The sequence below is a fragment of the Notamacropus eugenii genome, chromosome 1 (genome assembly GCF_028372415.1).
Source record: "Notamacropus eugenii isolate mMacEug1 chromosome 1, mMacEug1.pri_v2, whole genome shotgun sequence".
NCBI classification, from domain to species: Eukaryota; Metazoa; Chordata; class Mammalia; order Diprotodontia; family Macropodidae; genus Notamacropus; species Notamacropus eugenii.
The window spans coordinates 630,625,837-630,643,751 of record NC_092872.1 but is presented as its reverse complement, the minus strand read 5'-3'; the positions used below and the strand labels follow the sequence as shown (position 1 = coordinate 630,643,751).

Sequence of the window (17,915 nt, the reverse complement as noted above, 5' to 3'; positions counted from 1 at the left end):
ACACTGATGGTCTGGAAAAGCAGAATGGCATTAATGAAGAACTCTGCTTGGTTTCAAAAACAGAATGGGGGGGCAGAGCCAAGATGGCAGACTAGAAAGACACACTTAAGGAGGGTCTCCCCCCACAGCCCATAAAATACCTGTAGAGAGGGACTCTCAACAAATTCTAGAGCAGCAGAAGTGGAGAACAACAGGGTGGAGGAGATTTCCAGCCCACAGTGACCTGAAAGGCCCACGAAACATTGGGGTGCTCCAAATGCCAAACAGAGCGGGGAGCCCAGCCCAGTCTTGGCCACAAGGCACGGCATGACAAGACTCTGGGAGGAGGAAACCTCGGGGCCAGAATCTCCAGTCACAGCAGCCTGTCCTCAGATCCCTCAACCCACAGGCACCAAAGGTCAGTGACGGAGTTTTATCAACTGGCCAGGAAGGGAGAAGGGTCTTTCCAAAGCTCTGGCAGCAGGCAGTGGCCACAGAGGCAGCACAGCAGCCCATATGGAAGCTCCATTGTTGGAGCATAGAAACCCCTGGGGGCACTGAAGAGCTGAGTCTCACCTCAGCCCTGGGTGGAGGTTCTGGCAGAGCTGGTTTTTTTCTCACACTGAATGGCAGCCCTGCCCATCCAGATTATCTGAAAATCAGCCCCCAGAGCTGGCTTGGCGGAACTGGAGGCCAGGTGGCTGTGGAGAGGTAAATGCTAAGATTCTGGGCATAAAAATCCCTCTCTGTGTCCAGACCAGTACCTGCTTGATTATGCCACCTTGGAGGAACTGAGATCTCACAGATTCCCAGAGTATACCCTACTCTTGACAAAGGACCCAAAAGTCAAGTAACTGGTTGGGAAAATGCCCAAAAAAGGGAAAAAAAATAAGACTATAGAAGGTTACTTTCTTGGTGAACAGATATCTCCTCCTATCCTTTCGGATGAGGAAGAACAAGGCTTACCATCAGGGAAAGACATAGAAGTCAAGGCTTCTGTATCCCAAACATCCAAAATAAGTATTCAATGGGCTCAGGCCATGGAAGAGCTCAAAAAGGAATTTGAAAATCAAGTTAGAGAGGTGGAGGAAAAACTGGGAAGAGAAATGAGAGAGATGCAAGAAAAGCATGAAAAACAGGTCAACACCTTGCTAAAGGAGACCCCAAAAAAATGCTGAAGAAAATAACACCTTGAAAAATAGGCTAACAACTGGCAAAAGAGGTTCAAAAAGCCAATGAGGAGAAAAATGCTTTAAAAAGCAGAATTAGGCAGTCACCACAGATAATACTGCGTTGGAGCTGGCGGCCCAGGAATGACTTCCTTCTCAGCCTCTCAACTAACCCTGTTTGAAGCATTGGATGAACCTGTGGGACTCTTCCTATCCCTTTGGTTTGGCATTAAGAGACTGGAAGGATGGACAAAGATCCTCAGGGACTGTTAGATTCATCTCTAATGGCATCTGGTACTGCCAGCCGCTCAGAAGATGAGGAGTCACTGGCTGGACAGAACTGAAGCCCTTCCCAGGCCTTGGGCACTATTCCCAAGCGGAGACATTCTTCCAGGTTCATCAAAAGGAAGAAATTTGATGATGAGTTGGTGGAGAGCAGCTTGGCAAAATCATCCACTCGGGCCAAGGGTGCCACAGGAGTGGAACCAGGGCATTGCTCAGGGAGTGAGCCTTCTTCCAGTGAAAAGAAGAAGGTATCCAAGGCATTGAGCACACCAGTACCCCCCAGCCCAGCCCTTGCCCCTGGCCTCACTAAGTGCATGAAGAAAAGCAAGCAGCCGCTACAGGTGACCAAGGACTTGGGCCGCTGGGAGCCAGCAGAAGATCTCTTGCTCATCAATGCTGTGCTACAGACCAATGACCTGACATCAGTCCACCTGGGTGTGAAGTTTAGCTGCCGTTTCACCCTTCGGGAGGTCCAGAAGCGCTGGTATGCCCTGCTGTACGTTCCTGTCATCTCCAAGTTGGCCTGTCAGGCAATGAGACAGCTACACCCAGAGGCCATTGCAGCCATACAGAGTAAGGCTTTGTTCAGCAAAGCTGAGGAACAGCTTCTGAGCAAGGTGGGATTGGCCAGCCAGCCCTCCCTGGAGACCTTCCAAGACCTGCTGCACAGACACCCTGATGCCTTCTACTTGTCCCGCACAGCCAAGACCTTGCAGAGCCACTGGCAGCTCATGAAGCAGTAGTATCTCCTAGAGGACCAGACAGTGCAGCCACTGCCCAAGGGGGACAAAGTGATGAATTTCTCAGATGCTGAGGATCTGATTGATGACAGAAAACTCAAGGACATGCAGGATGAGGTTCTGGAGCATGAGCTCACAATAGCTGACAGACGGTAGAAGCGGGAGATCCGGCAGCTGGAGCAGGAGCTTCATAAGTGGCAGGTGTTGGTGGACAGTATCACAGGAATGAGTTCTCCAGACTTTGATAACCAGACCCTGGCTGTGCCGCGTGGATGCATGGTACGATACCTGATGTGTTCCAGGGAGATTACCCTGGGTTGAGCGACCAAGGACAACCAGATTGATGTGGATCTCTCCCTGGAGGGTCCAGCCTGGAAGATCTCCTGAAAGCAAGGTGTCATCAAACTGAAGAATAACGGTGACTTCATTGCCAATGAGGGCAGGAGGCCAATCTACAAAGATAGCCGGCCTGTCCTCTGTGGCTCTAAATGGTGGCTCAGCAACAACTCCGTGGTGGAGATCGCCAGCCTGCGATTTGTCTTCCTCATCAACCAGAACCTCATAACCCTCATCCGGGCCGAGGCTGCCAAGGTCACTCCACAGTGAGAGGGCAGAGCCAGCCAACTCCTCTCCGGCCTCACAGCCTCTTTTTTTTCCACAACAGCCATGCTCACCTGGGAAAGCAAACTCTTCAGAGATCTCTTCTGTCCCCTAGAATCTGTGGTTGGAGGCTGTCTCCTAAAGCCCCACATGTAGCTGATTAAGCCCTGAGGGAAAGAGGGAGGAAGGAGTCCATTTGGAAAAAAATCCTGACTCCCACAGCAGGAGGTACTAAAGGGAGACAGAGGATCCATCTTTGGGCCAGGACCCAGCATCCCATCCTCTCAGACACCTCAGTTCCACATTCTATCCCAAGAGGCTGCCCCTCCCTGACAAACTTTTCTCCTTTTGTAAATAAAGCACCAAGCTCCAAAGAAAAATAAAAAATAAAAAAAATAAAAAGCAGAATTAGCCAAATGGAAAAGGAGGTCCAAAAGCTCACTGAAGAAAATAGTTCTTTAAAAATTAGAATGGAACAGATGGAGGCTAATGACGTTATGAGAAACCAAGAAATCACAAAACAAAACCAAAAGAATGAAAAAATGGAAGATAATGTGAAATATCTCATTGGAAAAACAACTGACCTGGAAAATAAATCCAGGAGGGACAATTTAAAAATTATGGGACTACCTGAAAGCCATGGTCAAAAAAAGAGCCTAGACATCAACTTTCATGAAATTATCAAGGAAAACTGTCCTGATATTCTAGAACCAGAGGGCAAAATCAATATTGAAAGATTCCACTGATCACCACCTGAAAGAGATCCAAAAAGAGAAACTCCTAGGAACATTGTGGCCAAATTCCAGAGTTCCCTGGTCAAGGAGAAAATATTGCAAGCAGCTAGAAAGAAACAATTCAAGTATTGTGGAAATACAATCAGGATAACACAAGATCTAGCAGCTTCCACATTAAGGGATCGAAGGGTGTGGAATATGATATTCCAGAAGTCAAAGGAACTAGGACTAAAACCAAGAATCACCTACCCAGCAAAACTGAGTATAATACTTCAAGGGAAAAAATGGTCTTTCAATGAAATAGAGGACTTTCAAGCATTCTTGATGAAAAGACCAGAGCTGAAAAGAAAATTTGACCTTCAAACACAAGAATGAAGAGAAGCATGAAAAGGTAAACATCAAAGAGAAGTCATAAGGGACTTACTAAAGTTGATCTGTTTACATTCCTACATGGAAAGACAATATTTGTAACTCTTGAAACTTTTCAGTATCTGGGTAGTTGGTGGGATTACACACACACACACACACAAAGAGAGACAGAGAGCACAGAGTGAATTGAATAGGATGGGATCATATCTTAAAGAAATGAAATTAAGCTGTGAGAGAGAAATATATTGGGAGGAGAAAGGGAGAAATGGAATGGGGCAAATTATCTCTCATAAAAGAGGCAAGCAAAAGACTTTTCAGTGGAGGAAAAAAGAGGGGAGGTGAGAGAAAAACATGAAGCTTACTCTCATCACATTTGACTAAAGGAAGGAATAAAATGCACACTCATTTTGGTATGAAAACCTATCTTACAATTCAGGAAAGCAGGGGAGAAGGGGATAAGCAGGGTGAGGGGGATAATAGAAGGGAGGGCAGTGGGAGGAGGCAGCAATTTGAAGTCAACACTCTTGGGGAGGGACAGGATCAAAAGAGAGAACAGAAGCAATGGGGGGCAGAATAGGATGGAGGGAAATATAGTTAGTCTTACACAACACAACTATTATGGAAATAATTTGCAAAACTACACAGATATGGTCTATATTGAATTGCTTGCCTTCCCAAAGTGAATGGGAGGGGAGGAAGGGATGAAGAGAAGTTAGAACTCAAAGTCTTAGGAACAACTGTTGAGTACTGTTCTTGCTACTAGGAAATAAGAAATATAGGTAATGGGGCATAGAAAGTTATCTGGTCCTACAGGACAAAAGAGAAGATGGGGACAAGGGAAGGGAGGGATGTTAGAAGAGAGGGCAGATTGCTGATAAGGGCAATTAGAATGCTTGGTGTTTGGGGTGGGGGAGGGGAGAAATGGGGAGAAAATTTGGAACCCAAAATTTTGTGAAAATGAATGTTATAAGTTAAATAAATAAATTAAAAAAAAAAACAGAATCGAAAGACATGACTAGGAAGCTGTTCATGTAAAAAGACAAATTGTTCTACAACAGGGATGGGGAACCTGCAGCCTCGAGGTCACATATGGCTATTTAGGTCCTCAAGTGAGGCCCTTTGACCGAATCTGAACTTTACAGGACAAAGGCTGCAAAAACAAAATAAGTTGACCATAGTAGCCAAAATATATAATGCAATCTTAGATAGCACTGATAAAAGCCTAACATCTCAGACCAGGGAATTGATCTCACATTCTCCATTTCCCCTTTCAGAATACATCGAGAACAGTAGTTCTTCACTTTTTTTGTCAGAAACTCTTTTAGAAGGCTAATGAAGCCTATGGGCCCCTTCTCAGGGTAATATTTTAAAAAGCCAAATTTATGCACCCCAAGTGAAGAACTCTTTTGTTCCACCCACAGAAAGGGCAACAGGAATGGAAGCCAACCATTATGGTTATATAAATGAACCAAAGTCTAGACTGGGGATCTGGGGGTTAGGACCAGATGTATGAGGCACTGAAATATGGATTGGGAAATAGATTTGTTCTACTTGACCCTGGGGGGAGGGGGCATATGGAACTGGGTCAATGGATAGAAATTACTTACAGGTAATTTTCAGCTTAGCCTACAGAAAAATTTCCCTAACAATTACAGCATTGCAGAAGTCTTGGCTACCATTGAAGATGATGCCAGAAATAAAAAATGAATGTGAGCACATTCAGAGCAAGCATGGAAAGAGTTAAACTGCGTGCTGCATAACTATGGTAACAGATGTAGCTAATTTAGGAGGCAAATGAGCATGTTGAAAATCACAGAAGTGTGGTGTTAAGAGTGAAGGAGGATAAATTCTAAATAAAGGGATGCCGAGATAATTAGTATGAATCCTCAACCATCTGATACCAAAAAAGGATAAAAGTAACTTCTCCCACCCTTACCATTCTTGGTTCATATAATCATAGCATTGTGGGATCAGAGGATTTAGACTTGGAAAAGACCTAAGATAGTTCAATACTCTCACTTTCAAGATGAGGAGACAGCCCCAGAGAGGTGAAGGAACTCACCGAGGGTCGATCTGGAGAGATCACACACACTCACTCTCACACTCACACACACACGGTAAGTAAGTAGCAGAGAGCAGAGAATCATAAAGCTGAAAGGTATTTCAGGGGTTACCTACTCCAACCTGTACCTGAGTAAGAATCCCCTCCTTGACCCCTTGTCAAAATATTCTTGACAAGGGGTCATTTGATCTCTGCTCGAACATCTTCACTGACAGTAAACTTATTACTAGACCCTATCTCAGAGAAGCTCATTTAATTCTTGGACAGCTCCAGTTCTTAGGAAGTTTATTCTTCGTCTGAACAACAATCTGCCCTTTCAGGCACTTCCACCTATCAGTTCCCATTCTGCCTTCAGAAGCCAAACAGAACAACTTTTAAAAATAAGGGTTCATATCCTTGGTAGCCATTAACTTCAAGAAAAAAATATTTTGGAAACTGCATTTGAATATAATTGGTTTTGTTTGTAATCTATGTATTTTCTTTTATGCACTTAGAAACATGAGACGATCCATATTAAGACTTTCATTTTTAATCTGGGTGTTTTATGCATTTAAAAATATTCTGAAAAGAAGTCAGTGTTAAGACACACAAAAACCTATTTAAAAGTCCTATTTCTAAACCCTTTTCCACATGCTAGCCCTTCAAATATTTGAAGACAGAAATCTCTGGTTCCACTATCCCCAGTTCCTTTAACTGGTTCTCATATTAGATGAATCTGATTCTTCTCTAAAGTGGATAATCCCCAGTTCATTAGTGTCCCTGCTAAAATGTGGCACCACAAACTGAAATAATGCTTTAGATATGTTCCGATCAGGACAGAGTATAGAGGGATCATTGCGTCCTTCTCTCTGAACATTATACTTTAGTTAAAATCCAGTCCTATTATCTTTCTGAGCTGTCACCATCGTGCACACCCTGAAGATCAGAAACAGTAAAAATCAAGGAAATAACACATAAATCCCATGCCAAAAATAGTAAACTAATGGAGAAATTTTATCACTGAATAGTCTCAGTCGACACAGCATGAGTTGAAAAGAGTGACCTTTACAATACTTTACGTAAGGGTCTTGATAAAAGTCAGAGATCTAGCTGTAATATACTCTTAGAGATCATGTAGCCCAACCTTTCATTTCTTTTTCATTTGGAGAAACCAAGGCCCAGAGAATGGGAAGTGATTTGTATAGAGTCACATATATAGAAAGCATCAAACAAAAGTATTAAATAAAGTTCAGGGCAACTAGATGAGGTCATTCTCATTTCAGTGCATTCATTTCAGATTTGGTGGCAATTGAAATATGGCTTCTGTATATGAAAAGATTATTTGTGGAGAGAGGAGTTGGTTTTGTTTCTATTTTACAGCCTGTTATTAAAAGTTAACCTTTTTTTAATTTCAAAAGGATCTTAATGAGGATTATGTACCCTTCTGCGCTTGTAATACTTCCAGAACAAGTCTTTCAAGAACAGATGAAGGAAGATATAAAGTCAAATAGGAATGCACACTCTTTCAGTCAGTTGCTGAATTGAATATTCAAACCCTTACACTTCCCTGGGAATGCTCTGATATTCTGCAGGCAGGTGTGAATACAGCTAAGCTATTTTTAAAAGAACTACAAACACCAAAAGATGGAACATGCAAGGAACAGTTTAAAGCATTTTATTCTTCATTTGTTTTAAAATTTAAAAAATGTATTCAATATAGACTTTCAACCAACTGTGGAGTAACAGTAAAGTTATGAGTGTAATGGCATCTATCAATGAGATTGCTTTGAGAAAATTAATTAAAAGGGAGGAAGGAGGGGTAGCTGCTTGCTCCCTGGGTGGCTTTAGCTTTGAAGAAGGATATAAATATAAAACCTCATATTTGGTCAAAAAATGAAATTGGTATGTCCAAAGTAGAGGGTGGTTAGATGACAGTTTATATGAAAAGGATAAGGTTTTTTGGGTGTTCTATAAGGTTAATATGAATACAAGTGTGATACAGTATCCAAGAAAGCTAATTCACTCAAACTGAATTAAAAAGTATAGTGTGTAGGACTAGAAATGTGGAAGTCCCATTGTTTTCTGCTGTAATCAGACCCACATCTGTAGCTGTCAGGTGGTGGTACAATGGACCTAATACAATGGAAAACCTGAGTTCAAATCCATCCTCAGACACTGGCTAGTTGTTTATCCCTGAGCAAGTCATACAACCTCTGTTTGCCTCAATTTTCTCAACTGTAAAATATACTTGTTAATAATAGCACCTACTTCACAGGGATGTTGCAAGGATCAAATGAAATAATATTTGCAAAAAATGCTTAGGAATGTGAGTGGTACATAGCAGGCATGATATTCCCCTCCCTTCCCACTGGAGCTCTTCATGCAAAGAATCTTATTTTTGGAACGCTTGTGGGAGATGTTATAGCTGGAATTTTCATTCAGATATGGATTGAATTATATGGCCTCTGAAGTCCATTCCAATTCCAAGATTATATGATTCCATTTTTAAGGAATGGGTGATTGTAATAAATTACAAAAACAATTTCATCTATTTTCTACTTCCTTTTCAAATTTTAAATCAACTCATCTCTGTCCCCACTTAGCAGCACCATTTAGGTCCTTATGACCACCTGGATTATTGCAATAATTTCCTAACAGATCTTCCTTCCTCTACCCTCTCTAGTTCATTCTGCATGTCTCCAACAGGTTCATCTTTCTTACAAATAGATCTGGTCACAGAACAACTCTTCTCAAAACCCTCTAATGGTTCCCCATTGTCTACTGAAAATAATCTAACTTTCCCAATAGTATGTAAGGCGCTATAAATAAGATGTCTCTTATCTTTCCTACTTCACTGACTTCATATAATTCCCTTCATTCCACCAAACTGTACTGCTTTCCACTCCCTCTATATGCTCCAGGATTTCCCACTACCATGTCTTTGAACCCACTGTTCTTTGTGTCTAGAATGCTGTCAACCACCCTTCTTCCTTATTCTCACCATGTAGCCTTCCTTAAATCCTATCTCAAGTGCCATGCCATCCAAGAATGCTGAGATACTCTCTTCCTACCAGGGATAATCTTCTTCTTTCCCTCTACAGACTTCACATTTTACTTTGTTTATACTTCTCATGTATTTGTGCTCCATTTGTGGATTTTGATTGTATGTGTAGATATCACATTGTCCTAGATTACATGTTCCTTGGGGGCTATTACTCTTGTGACTTAGAAAGTATCTTTAAGATGATTTTTATATCTGCCTTTTGAAAACTTTGGCACTGTATTCACTAAAAAAAAGAAAAGATACAAACTGGGATCCCTAGGGATGTCTGCTGGACATCTTTAGAACAGAGAATTATTATAATAATAAATTACACAATAATATTAAATGATATGGGGAGGTTTTCAAATGTCTTCTTTTGGGGGAGTGGAGGGAGGCAATCTCATATTGAAATCCAGGGTCAGTGACAGCAGTTAGGCTTCTGGGAAGGTTAATCACATCCACAGGTAAGAATTTTAACTTTAATACTACACCTGAAACTAACCTTCTAAAGTATCCAGTTTAAAAACTTTCCACATAATGTCCAACAGGGGACGAAAAAACCCTTCTCTTACCTGGTATTTAATATAAGAGAAAATGAGTTGGAAAATCCATATTCCCTGTAGGAATCCAAAGAACTAAGTTTCAAAAACTTAAAACGGAGAAAAATGACAATTTAGCCACAGACAACCGAAACAAATTCGTATAATGATAGATTCAGAGACATGAGACCATGGAAGCCATATAGTGTGACTCATTCATTTTGCTAACATCCAATGAAGTGATTTGCCCCAGGTAATGAAGGCAGTAAACCACAGAGCTAGAACTGGAACCCACATTCTCACTCTCCAAATCACTAATCTTTCCATTACAGCAATAGCCTACATTGTTCAACAATTTACCAGAGACTTTAAAGGCATGGATGGTGTATGCATGAAATTTGTAGATGACACAAAAATGGAACAGATAGCTAACTCATTGGATAAGTTAGAATCTAAAAATATCTCAACAAGCTATAATATCAGACCAAATCTAAGAAGATGAATTTTAATATCAACAAATCATGTATTTTATTGCATTTTTTTAAAATCCTGGTTTTGGGCTCTATTCTACATTCATTGGGGAACAGGGAGGCAATCCTGGGTTCTCAAAGCAGTGGAATCTGAGCTCTCACATTTCCTACAAAGGACCCGGCAATGGATTACCCATCTATTATCCAAGAAACAACCTGAATAAGTGTGGAAAAGATGGTAACTAATAGAGCTGCCAACCCAGGAATTATTTCTCTTGAACCTAGCCACTCATGAACAGATTACTAAAGCACAGTAGGGTTCAGGAGCCAAACAGATGAAATCACACATATACTTAACTAATGAAGAATTAAGAAAACTATGTCATGTTCTAGGAGACATATCTTTACCTTTCATTCCATTCAAATGGTTAAAATCTTAGTTCAGGCTTTCCTCCTCAGTTGCTTAGGTTATTTACAACAGCGTCCTAATTGAACACCTGGCTTCCAGTCTCTCCCCTGCTCCCAATCATCCATGAAGCTGCCAAAATAACCTTCCTAAGGCACAAGTTTGATGATGTCATTCTCCCTATTGAGAACATTCAATGGCCCCCGTTCACTCTAAGATAATAATTGTAATACATAGCATTTACGTAATAGTTTGAATTTTGCAAAGCCCTTTACAAATATTACCTCATTTCATCCTCACCACAACTGTAGGAGGTAGGTGCTTTTATCATCCCCATTTTACAGATGAAAAAATTGAGGAAGATTGAGGTTAAATGACTTGTCCAGGGTTAAAACCTTGTGAGTGTCTGAAGCTGGACTTGAATTCAGGTCTCAACTCAGGTATAGCACTCAGCACAATGTGCCACCTAACTCCTCAGATAGACATTTAAAGTCCTTCGGATTTGAATCCAACCTACTTTTCCAGATTTATTTCACATTTTTATTTATCACACACTCTACATTTTAGTCAAATAGGTCTATCTGCTGTTTGTCAGACAATTCCTCAAATATCCTCTTGCTTCTATACATTTGCAGAGGTAGTCTCCTGTATCTTGACAGTTCTCTCTCCTCCCCTCCATTTCTTAGAATCCCTGGTTTCCTTTAAGGCTCAGTTCATGTTCTGCCTTCTATAAGAAGCCATTTCTGATCTGCCTAGCTGTTCCTTCTCTCTCTTTCCTCCAAAAAACATAATTAAACTTATCTTTTTTATATATTTTTTCTAGTAGTAGGCAATAAGTTCCTTGATAACAAAGTCTATTTTTTGCTTTCTTTTGTCCACAGCACCAAGCACCATGCTTTGAATGTAAGTATACACTTAAGTGTTGGATTGGATTGGTTTGTCTGTACACATTGGTGAGCAGGACACAAATGGACAAGAGACAATTGTGGGGAAACCTTGAGGACCAAAGCACAGGCAGATATGTTGAGACCTGAGTTCCAAGAAACAGAACTCTGACTCTCAAAATGTATTCACATCTCCAGAGAAGCCAAAAAGTCCCAAAAGAAGGATGATAGGTGAATATGGCTACAGAAGTGGAACAGAGATCTCTGTTACAAATATGAAGATGACAATGTGTAGACTGAGAAACTGTTACTCTAAGATGTATGGGAAAATATCCCTAGAAATTTGCTTAGGAGACATGACATCATAGAAAATGAAGTATAACCAGCACCCTTTTGTCTTCTTCTGCTAAAAAAAAAATGTTTTCCAGTAACTGAAGAAAATGAAATAAAATTACTAGCAGTCCATTTTGAAAAATTTAAATAACTTTAAGAGTCTAGGGAGAAGGAGAAATTATATTAATTCATGACTAATAATGTTTCATTAGACAAACAATGAGTAAACCCCTCCCAAAATGAGCTAAACTTCAAACAAGATTGGTTTATTAAAATCTTCACATTAATTGCTAATTTGTGAAACATAACAAAGGTGACCTCTGAGGGGTGTTAGGGCATTTTCCAGATGAAAGAATAAGGCTTAAGGGTATTAGGATCCTAGGATCAAAGACAGAGTTAGAAAGGACCTCAGAGACCAGGTCCCATCCCTTCCTTTCATAAGGGAGGAAACTGAGGACCAGGGAGATGAAGTGCCTTATTCGAAGTCACACAGGTGATAAGCAGCAGATCTGGGATCTGAAACCTATTTCTATAACTTTACATCTAGCACTTTTCCTACCGTACCAAACTGATTCCTTAAGTGACTTGCCCAGGGCCACAGGCTATTGTCTCTGCATGATTTAAGTCCAGGTTTTCTGATTCCAATCATACAAATTAAACAAAGGAAATGGTGGCAGGAAAGTTGTGTAAGACTTTTTTCCCCCACAAGGTTAAGGAAAGATGACTGAATTTCTGAGCTTGATAAGATTAGTTTTTTGCTAGGTTTTAGTCCCATGGTCAAATCAAACAGTGCACTGGTAATAGATGCATGGCTTTTGGTATGTATATCAGCACCATTTATTGGTTGCTGATAAGGATCCCAGCATGCAGTGGACAGAAATAATGATACTTCTAAATATGAGGGGAAATACGCTATTTACTTGGCAGAACATCTTGCTGAATCATCAGTTCTCTGTTCTTAGAATTCAGAGATCATGCATTCTAACTCCTTCATTTTATAGACAAAAAAATGAAGACCCCCCAGAGGGTCTCAATTCCTTCATTTGTAAAAGGAGACTTGACCAGAGTCACAATAGTAACAAGCGTTGTAAAGTTGAGATTGAGATAAAGGTCCTCAGTCTCCAAATCCACTACTCTTACTCTGAGCACCAAGGCCACTTTTTTGTCAGAATCTGGGGCAATGATACTTTTCTCAATTCTCATTGATAGACTGAAGTCTGTGAGTATGGAGCCCAAAACAAATGAACAGAAACCATTAAAACCAATTTCTCATTTCCTTCCGATGATAAATCCTGCTTTTAAGTCAACATCTACATGGATCTTGATTTGTGCAGCATATCAAAGACATCCTTGAAGGAAAAAAAGAAATGCTACAAAAGAGTTACCCAAGGGGGTGTGGGAGCAAAGAAGTTCAGTCCCACATGTTTTGCCTTAATGAAAGGGTATGCGTGTGTGTTCAAGTATTCACTGAGTTATTATGAGAGCCTTACAAATTTATTTAGATTTAGAATTGTAAGGGACCTTAGAGATTGTCTGGTTCTACCCTTCTCCCTCTCCTTCCAGTGTTTTACAGATTATTAAACTGAAGTCTTAGAGAATATAAGTGACTTGTCAAATGTCACAGAGCAAAAATAGGATGAGGGTTGGAACTCAGGCAATCTGACTCCAAATCCAGAGCTCTTTCTACTAGAACAGGGGTAGGGAGTTTGCAGCCTCCAGACCACATGTGGCCCTCTAGATCCTCAAGTGTGGCCCTTTGACTGAATCCAGACCTCACAGAACAAATCTCCTTAATAAAAGGATTAATTCTGTAAAACTTGGACTCAGTCAAAAGGCTGCACCTGAGGACCTAGAAGGCCCTTGGTAACCAGACCATGCTGCCCCTTGCTTCCAGTATGATTGTGGTAGTCTGGGACCTTGGTACAGATGGTGTGGGTTGGTTAAATAAGATTGTTTCCCTCCCACCACCCAACTAACAATGTGCCATTGAAGAAGTAAGAGGTTTATTTGATGGTTATTTCTTAGTTTTTTGGATTTTTAAAATTAGGGGTTATGGCATGGAAAAAATACTGGGCTTAGAATACATGGCACACATGGTGAGCGTTTCTAAAGTTATTAGCTGTGTGACCATAGGTATGTTATTTAATTTTTCCTAGACTCGGTTCCTTTCATTTGTAAAATGGGTATAATAATACAGATACTACCTGCCTCATAGGGTTCTGAGAGCAATGCTTTGCAAGCCTTAACACATTTTAAATGGGAGGGGGGTAGCTATGAAGGAGATAACTGAGAAGACCAGACATTTCAAGGGAAGACAGATTTGGGTAAAATGTTAAAATAGGGGACTTTGGGCAGCAGAAAACAATATAAGGGCACTGAATTATGGAAGAAACTGGAGATTAAGGAGGGACTAGAAAGGAATATTCAATGGTCACCAAAAAAGAAACTTTGCAATTTTTCGTGGGACCCTGGTGGCTCCCCCCAAAAATGAGGGATATAAATGGAATAATTAATCTCTGAGATTGGTTTCAGTTCCAAATACCATGAAGCTGTGAACCAGTTTGTCAGGTGTGCTATAGGCCACTGGATGCCCACCCTTGGCTATCCACATTAGAGTTAGCACTGACCTTGAAGCCAGGAACCGATCTAGTTAAGTCTTGTCTCTGACACATACTGTCTGTGTGACCCTGGGCAAGTCATTTAACCTCCTAGTGCTCTGTGTTACTTTCTAAGACACTAAGTGGAAGAGGAGAGGCTGATTTGCTCCAGAAGAGTTTCCTCATCTGAGAATTCCCTGTACAGATACAACTACAATCTCTACCCCTGTGATTACAACAACTTTTATAACTATCCTAAGACCTAGGGAGGTTTTGTAGAATCACAGAATCTCAGAGAGTAACTGATCCACCCCATGCTTGAACAACAATAGACCCTACTATGTCCCTAACAACTGGTCATCCATCTTTTGTCTGAAGATCTACAATGAGTGGAAACCTTCCAAAGCATCTAATATCACTTTTAAATAGTTCTAATTATTAGGAGGTTTTTTCTTTTAGAGTACTTAGTACACATGGTCAGTGGTACACCTCTTTTAGATGGAGGTTAAATCTGTCTCTTTGCAACTTTCACTGACTGTTCCTAATGTTCTGGATCCAAGCAGAGGAAGTCTAATCCCACCTCGATAGGATATCTCTTCAGACACTTGAAGGCAGTTATCAAGTCTCTCCCTAAATCTTCTCTTCTGCAGAATAAACATATCCAGATTGCTTCAACTGATCATCATATGGCAAACAGTGGGAACTTAACAAATAGTTGTTGAAGAATAAATTATTGTATTTAAAAATAGATTTCCACACCCTTATCTTTCCTCTTTCAAAACTTTTTATCAGTTCAATAGAAATGGGAAAAAAAGGAAAGCATAAGCAGTACTTAGAAAACATCTGTGTTCTTGGATCAAAGTAATCTTTTCTCTTTTACTTAAATCCCTTACAAGTGAAAATTTTGTTAAAGCAAACAACACTATGAGAGAACACCTTTTAATTAATTTTTTCATTGACTTAAAGAGTACTTACCTCATCCAGAATAATTTAGAAATGAGTGCTATCAGATAATTAAAAAACAAATATTTTACAAAAGTTATTCTCAACAATTAAAAAGAAGGTGCTTTATGAGAAAAACATAGTGCAGATTCCCAAACCAGGGAGTGATAAAGCAGAGGAAAAAACCATACAATATTATTAACAACTTTTTCCTGACCTGAGATTTCATCTGTGTAGGGAACTCCTGGCAAGAAAACTCCCTTCAACAACTTAGATGACCAATTTTTTTTGAAACTTAACATTTTAGAAAGTTACTTAAACAGTACTAAGAGATTAAGTGCCTATAATGTCCTATTGTATGTTTCAGAGTAATTTGAGGGGAGCATAATCCCAAAGTAATTTCCAGAACATCTAGACCAATTCACAATTCTACAACTGAATTGAACTCAGGCAAAAAAAACCCAACCAATCACACTGAGTATCTTATGAAAGTCTGACAACCAAGATATGTAAGGAATTGGCATAAATTTATAAAACTAAAATTATTCTCCAATAGATAAGTAGAGAGAGATATAAAAAGTTTTAAAAAGAAGAAATATATCAACTACTATGTGAAAAATACTAAAAATCACTAATGATAATTGCAATGCCAAACAACTCAAAGATATTGTGTCGTATCTGCCAAGTTGGCAAAGACAAAGGATAAAACTAATCAATGTTGGAAAGGACATGAGAAGTCAGACACATGAAAGTCAGGCTCAATTCAATCTTGTGGGTGTTCAGTTTGTAGAATTTTGAATTGGTTGAGATGTTGCGGAAATCAATTTGGAACTATGCCAAAAAATTACAAAACAATTCATATTCATAGTCTTTGACTGAACAAACTCCCATTACTTAACATGTATCTCAGAGAAGGGAGTTATAAGGAAAAGAATGATCCTTCTTTCCATATGTCTTATGATCCCAACTCTACTTTTTGTCTTCACCCTGACTTCCAGGCACACCAATCCTCAGTTTTTTTCTAGACCATCACTTTTGGACTGGTTGCACTCTCCCTATCTTGACCCCTCAGTAAGCCAAACCCCTATTTTACTATATTTCTCTCTAAAATTCCTGACCTCTATATCCTATCACTGGACCCACCTTACCAAACCCCAAATCTGAATTATTTCTACCAGTCACCTCCTTCTTTTTTATTTACCTGTTGCCAAAAGGAGCTTGGGGAAACCACAAAATTGTCCTGATTGGATCCACTTAAAAAAATCACATTTATATTGTAGCCCATATAAACTCTGGGACATTCTTGTCCCAATTTTTGCTCCCACTAGATGAGTTGTGTCCCCAAAACTCGGCTGGCTACATCTTTTGGAGCTGAGACCATTCTTTTCTTTCCAACCTCTTTTGAGATATATGTCAAGTAGTGGGAGCCAGTCAAAGTCTATAAACTAGTAATTTTGGGGAAGCATAATCTCAAATTAGTTTCCAGAACATCTAGACCAATTCAGGATTCTATAAACATTATATTCATGTGTCTAACTTCTCACAATCTTTCCAGTGTTGACTGATTTTATCCGTTGTCTTTGCCAACTTGGAAGGTATGGGAGGTATACCTGAGGTGGTTTCTAATGACTTTGGCTCCAGCCTCCATTAATGTGCTTTTACCTAAGATTATCAATTGGGAATCATTTTGCCAGCTAGCCTTACTTAGCTTTTAGATAATGGTATGTACTAACGTGATATAGTAAAAGCAGTTGGTGCAAAAAAAAAGTACATACAGAATCTAGTGGAAGATAAATTGAAGATTAGAGAATACATGAGGCAAAGGGGTAAGCTCCTGATTAACCAAAGTTCTTTTCACCCATTCTTGGGGGTGCTTAAGATGGTCCCCTTAGCGATGGTATTACTTCTTTTCTGGGATCATTATAAAATTATGAGTTCAATTCATCCTTATCTCACAATGATGCACCAGCAAATCTGGGGATGCTATTTAAGACGCTGTGTGAACAGCTGATGTCCCCTGGAGTACAATGCTAGGACATCAACGGAAAGATGAGAAATCCAACATCAGCCAGAACCTTCAAAGCTGGAGGGTCCTCCTTTGATTACCAGGCCCTCCTCCCTCTCCAGACAGCTCTTTCTCAGGGTTTCAAATGCTTTTTGCACTTAGTTCAAAGTCCATGAGTTTCCTGTTATTTGGGACATATTTTCACCTAGTTAAGGTTGTAACAACCCCAGCCTTTTCATATATAATTTAAATGAAGTCCTCATGGCAGCATAGGTAATCATTCTACTCTTCCCAAACTGATTCGAAATCCTTCTCTCCACAACTGCTTTTCAAATATTCTTGCCTCTCTGCAAGCCTTCAATGGCACCCTCTGTGCTAAGGACCTCATCTCATACTTCAAAAAAAAAAAAAAAAGAGGCCATTCATTGAAAACTCCATGTTCTCCTCTCTTCATCATCTCACATTACTCAGACATATTTATTTCCTCATTCTCTCACTGAAGTTTCCTGAAATGGTCCTTTTCCTTGTCAAAGGCAATTCCTCTATATATACCCTTGATCCCATCCTTTCCTACTTTTTGAGCAGATTGCCCTCAATATCAACACTATTTTCTTTTTAATCTTCAGTGTCACCTTAATTTCTGGCTCCTTCTCTGCTACCTACAGATATACCATCCCTCCCTTCTCCTCTACCCCTCCCCTACTCAGACCATCCCCCCATCCTACCATCCCCACCATCTCCTTCTCTTCTTGGCTAAATGCCTTGAGAAAATCTTTTAC

At 40.0% G+C, this 17,915-nt stretch overlaps 1 protein-coding gene and 1 pseudogene across 3 annotated transcripts in view; one reads left to right on the top strand and one right to left on the bottom strand.

Annotated features, from left to right (window-relative positions):
* ADD2 (adducin 2) overlaps window positions 1–17,915 on the bottom strand; it is a 206,279-nt gene that overhangs the window by 148,986 nt on the left and 39,378 nt on the right. The window lies entirely within an intron of this gene.
* Window positions 1,270–2,832, top strand: LOC140520870 (microspherule protein 1 pseudogene; annotated as a pseudogene).